The sequence below is a fragment of the Andrena cerasifolii genome, chromosome 16, assembly GCF_050908995.1.
Source record: "Andrena cerasifolii isolate SP2316 chromosome 16, iyAndCera1_principal, whole genome shotgun sequence".
Classification (NCBI taxonomy): Eukaryota; Metazoa; Arthropoda; class Insecta; order Hymenoptera; family Andrenidae; genus Andrena; species Andrena cerasifolii.
The window spans coordinates 5654783-5660782 of NC_135133.1; positions in this window are offsets into that span (position 1 = coordinate 5654783).

A 6000-nucleotide genomic window follows, 5' to 3' on the forward strand; every position below is an offset into this window, starting at 1 on the left:
ACGTGCTTGTTTTGTTATGTCATTGATGTTCTTTTCTGTGGTTTAGGTTTACAAGGTCTCTAGAATTTCGATTGGGTCCAAGCCTGAAGAAGAGGAAGAACCAAGGAAACGAAGGATCAAGGAGTAGTGCAACGATGAAGGCCAGCAAGTTGACCGACGCACCCAGATAACGAAGGAAAGTGTACCAGTGAATGAAACCTGGAAACAAAGCCGCGATCGAGAGAATAAGAGGCGTCCAACACAACAATCTGGCCGTTCCTCTCTGTATGCCGTCTTTATATCAATGTCTCATTGAATGCAACTTATGGAAGCCAGTTCCACAAAGTTGCCTCGCCGATTTTCGCGAGGACCATAAGCCCCCCAGGTCCTCGACAATGGCCTTCCACGTCTCTCTGGTTCCCTTCCCGACCACAGCAGTTTCTCATTCCCTCCACCTCGGCTGGACTCGAGGGAAAGGGTCGTGAGTGGGTGGCGGAGGGGTAAGCCACCCTGGGGGTGCGGTACTCATTCCAGCCGCAAGATTTAGAAGCCAATTTTCGCTAGCATTGACCAGACTCTCTCCAATTCACTCTCTCTCTTCTTTCTCGCCAACCCTCTTTCCTTCTCCTCGTCCTCAACCCTCCACCGCCCTCTCCCTTCCCCTTTTTTCGCCCAAGTGTCGTGGACCGGCGGTGAAAGGAAGCTTCGAAAATATAGCCAGCCGTTGACTGACCACAGAATCGTCTTTGCAAGGCGGGGCAGGGGTGGAATTCCGGATGAGGGATTTCGTTTCCGTGCCCCAGGACTCTGTTGATCTGAAAGTATAAGGACTGGCTCGGACAGTTCGCACTGACCTTGGGTGGGAAATGTCTCGATACTCGGTATATTATCGTCCTGGGGGGTGGATCTGTGCATAAGAAGAAGAACGCAGAAAATCTCTCGGCCTGCTCGATGCGACTTGAAGCGAAGAAATTCCTTCCCAACCACAGCGATAAAGTGACATAACTTCCAATTACAGACCGTAACTACCCCCGCCAGACCTAACTCCCCCTCGACTTTGAAGGAAACATTTCAAGATGGTCCACCGGCTCCCAATGGGTCAGCCGTTGAAAGAAGCATCGGCAATTTCACCAGGCATTAGAGTTAATAAGTCAGAAGCCTTAAATAACGGGAGGCCATCGCCGTGGATGACAGTTATGACAGCCACGACCCATTGTTCCTGGGCAGCAGTAATTATCGGGGTTGCGTTCCGCCGCCCGGAACCAGAGAGTCGCTTCACCTATCCGCGGTATACTTCAGCTTCAGAGATGGTCGGCTCATGCGCCATTTAGGAGGGTAATGAAAAGACTGGCGTCGGATATGACCGGGGGAGAGTAATTGCGCGTACACGCGGGGACGTTCCTGGCTTCCTTTCTTGGTACTCCCCCGTCCCCTCCTCTGTCCGTCTTCCAGTCGTCCTCCAGACGAGCCATCCGCATCCTCCCGGTCGTCCGTCTCTCATTGACTCGTGGACTCGAGGACAGCGCTACGATCGTCTACTCTAATTTCATCGTTGGACCGTTTGGCATTCTCGAATGGACAGCGTCCGGCTGGAGACGTCCGAGGCGCGGTGTTTGATCCTCGGTACCGTTTCGCGTTAGCAGACGCCTAGGAATTCCTGGACGCGGCGTGTGTAATGCATTAACGTTGACGATCGACGATGGAACGCGGGGAGGCTTGATCGTACGTTATGTCGCGACGGAGACAGCCGAAGTGGAAGAGGAATTCTGGCGTCATACGTTATATGTACATAATATTTTTAGTATAATTATTAATCGCCTTTAATATTCAAAAAAGGAGAAACCTTTATAGCTAGCATGGTCAATAAGTGGTAACACTGTTGGGAAGCTTAACCGTGAAACTAAAATAGAGACGGCAACAAACACACATGACAAATATTAAAAATAAAATAAAGCAAAAGTAATTTTAAGACTTAACTACTTATTGTAAAGTAAAGTAAAAAGAGAGAGTACATTGACTGAGACAAAACGGAAAGAATATGTGAGGATAAATTGAATTTGCTCGATAAGAAATATAGAAAGCTTTCTTCCCGAGTGTGCGTTTTTTATTTTATTAATTTTGAACCCATTTCTCAGAAATTACCAATGTGTTTTGGCTGCTGACAGATTTCTTTGGCACGAAATGTGTTACTTTACTCGTACAATAAGAAATCTATAAGAGTCGCGTGGGGAATATTTGATTACCTAACGAAATCGCTCGAATTTCTCTCGCAAGGAAGACGCTCGGGACCGTGGATGATCGTGCCGCATTTTATGAAGCTGTAACGGGTTGTCTATGTCCTCGCCGCTGTACGAAACTCGCTCGAAGTTATATGATAACGTATCTCCGAGCATTACAGCACTTTCGCGAACGTATCTTTATTGGCTCCTTTACTTAATGGCTCGTGGGAAGGGTAATATATTTCTGCTAATCGCCCCGCGGTAGCGAGTTCAGGAGTAAGAGCCTTGGAAACCGATTGCCTTTCCATCCACGTGGATGTCTTTAACGTTACCATGCACATTTGCCTCTGCAATCTTGCATATTTCCCCCCGAACGAGTGAAACTTTCAAGCATCCCGTCGCGGGGAGAGCTCTTCGCAGCTCCTGCTTCCAGGGACACATATTTTTCGAGTTGCCAGTTCAAATTAGAATTCCCTGTTAATTGCTCCCTTGCCAGAGTCCCATTAAACGTCAGCATCTATAGACCCTATCAAATCTTACGTGTATACTCCGAAATTACCCCTGCACCATGAAACCTCCCCCGTAAAACAGAGTTCCCTGGGACACAACCTCATAACTCTCGCCAGAACCTCGAAGAGAACGACATTCCCTTTAAAAATTTTCCTCCGCAAACTTTCCGATCCAAAAACCTCTGCTTACAACGCCATAAGTGCTCGATCTCGAGGAGACTCCTTTGGAATTCGACGGCCAGCGATGAGAATCCATCGAAGGCATTCGATTCGCCCCGAAACGCTCGAGTAGAATTCAGGATGCTGGGCGCGCGTCACGCAGAGTGTCCTGTGCCTCTGGCCACGACGCTCCAAGGACCTCCTAGAGACGGGCTCGAGGAGCAGACGGACGTTCCAGAACCGGAGGAACCCGCCCCGCTGGAGCAGGGACACTCGACGAGGCTGGTAGCCGGCGCATGCCTCGCGCTCGTCAGATTGCTCGACCGCATTCAAAGCGGACCGCAAATCGATAAGCGGTTATCGCCGTGCTCCAGACCAGAGAGAGTCTCTGCAGCTCTTCTTTCGTGAGCCCACTTTGCCGCGTATCGCCGCCGAGCGTGCCGATAGCGCGGCAGGTACGAAGGCATGTGCGATGTGCACGCTGCAGAGGAGAACGGCCGATAAACTAAACGGGACGATCCCCGGCCGATGGGAGGCATGTACTTTGTTATTTTTCGAGCCCCGTGATTCCAGGCTCTCCCGGTCGACCAGCGTTTTTAGCTCCGGTTTGTTTTCTCGTCTTCTGCCCTCTGGTGTTCGATACGATGGCCGCTATTATCGTTATTCGTCGGCGGACGCGGATAGCCTAGGAGGCTAGCCGTTTAAAGGATCTTTTTATTCGGCGAATCTCTCTGCCCTGTCCGATGAGCCGTTTTTGTTTTACCGTGCCTGCTGAATTACATTTCGCCCACCTGCAGCAGGGTGCAGGCTGGAACAGGTTATTAAAATGCTCGTCCAACTCATGTATCCGCTTTTAATACGGCCAGACGGCTGGCAAAGTTTTAATTCAATTGCTGCTTCAGAGGGTGTATGGGGATGGTAGCAAACGATTTTCTGAGTCGCTTGGCCCCTGTCGCTGCAACTCCAGCTACGCGACGGATGACCCGTGATGTTAACTCGATTGGTTACCATACTCTCGCTCATCTAATGCGTTTATGAGGCGGCTTAATATTGTCCTAACTCAAGAACTCGATTCACTTTTTCTATATCACAGTGTAGGATGAATTTTCGATGATTCGGTGGTTCAGCAGACTTTAATGACGATGAAATATGTGAAATAAATTTCCAAAATGATCTCTATCCAATTCTTAATCGTTTGCCTAAGTGTTACTTTATCGAACCCTTAAAACCTCGTATCATCTCCGAAGCCGATATCAAGCTAGTCTAAGTCGGGCTTCCTTTAAAATTCATGCGCTCCGGAAACTTGATCGCCGAGGCTTGTAAAAGTGTCCCTCTCTGGGCAGAAAATGAAAATATTCCAAGTTATTCATAGACTCGCATCCCGAGAAACACTTGCATTTGTTATTCAGATTGCCACGCGGATATTCCCTCCGAAGTTGCTCCGACAACCGCGATTCGAAAGTATATAATTCTTCGGGAAGTCCGCGAAAACGAGACATCAGCTTGTTTCGACAGCATCGTTGCTTCTTCGGGGCAGCGATAAAAATGTCCCGCTTAATAAGCCGCTACCGGGATGCTGGCAAACCAGCAAAGCACTTGCAAACTGCTCCCATCTCTTATTCAGATTCTTATTAAGACACTGTTCTTAGGATTGCAGCGACGGGTCCAATTACAGAAAACCAGACATCCTTTGAATCGTCTCGTTCGAATAAGAAACAATCTCCTCCCAATCACGTTACATCCATCATATAATTTCGACCCATCTAACGAGCTAATCAAAGTCTTCCCTAAAGGAGGCGTCATTACGATCCTTATGCAACGCCACGATAAATCAATGTTCGCAGGGACAGAGTAGAAATTCTCCCTCGTCCTATCTTTATCAACCCCACGCTCCTGAAAGTCTGCAGGAGGCCGCAGCGATCGGAACGCGACGGGAAGAATTTGCAAATTCCGCGCACGTTTCCAAACACTTGACCCGCAAAATACCGGAAAATGTCCCCCGGATAACTGAGAGCGTGGCTCATTAATCGGGCCTCGGTTTCGGCGAAAGCGCGGAGCCCAGAGCCACGGGAATCCCGGAGTCGCGGCGGGATAATGGCGTTATTATGCTCGAGAAATAGATCGTATCGTTGGACGAAAAGCAGACTCGCGGAAGTTACATTCTCAAAGAGAGCCTGGTGCACGGGCCTTGCCAGCTTCGTTACATCCTTTCAGCTTTGTACCTCTGTGAACGCTTGCTCTTGTTGGCGAAAGTGCCGCGAGCCTTCCGCATCCTGCAGCCGTTGATTCTGACTCGGTGACTTCCTTCGGTGACACAATGGGTCGCAGTAGTCGAGAATGGCACCTTGAGCCATCCTTTAAAAATCACGCCCTCTTGGAACAGGGGCGGCTCGTGCCACGCAGATGCTACGGGTCAATCGTTGCTGAAAGGTCGTGCCCTGGCAATGAATTATCGGCTAGGAAGCTGACCACAGAGGGGAGTCCTCGAAGGAAATCGTATGAGTGGCGTGTCACTGGAGACGTGGCTAATGGCGAGGAGATGGAAACTGTCGCGAGCGATTCATCTCCTGGAATGGATTCGATAAGGTTCGCCTCCTGCGAGCTGATTGCAATTGTTCATTGGGGAGGACCGTCTATTTCGCCAGGAAAACGAAGACGTGTCTTCTCTCGGTAACTCTGTACTTATAATCCCGTTTCACGTAATTCTTCGAGGAGAATGATCCCCTGGCCTCCCAAGGGCACGAGATCCTGGTGAGTGATAAAAATGCGAAGCTTCCGAAACTATTCCTCTCCATTGCTCTCCTCCAAGGAAACTCCCCGACTAATTCGTACTACTCTTCAAATTCGCCCTTATCGCTAGTCATCCATACACTTGATCCCCCAGATGAAGCTACCTATCGACATCCCGGGCAGCTCCATTAGTCTTCGAGCCCGCTGGTCTATCGGAAAGTGTTCCACGCGTCGAAGTCCTTCCTTCCAGAAACCCCTGGAAACCACCGCCAGAACAGGACCCAATTTGCATCGAACACGCTGTCTAGCAATAAAAACCTCCGGGCCGGACGGATCGTTAATCAAACGGCCGAAGGAACGAGCCCGCAAGACAATGCGTGTCACGCGTTGCGTGGGTGTAGGGA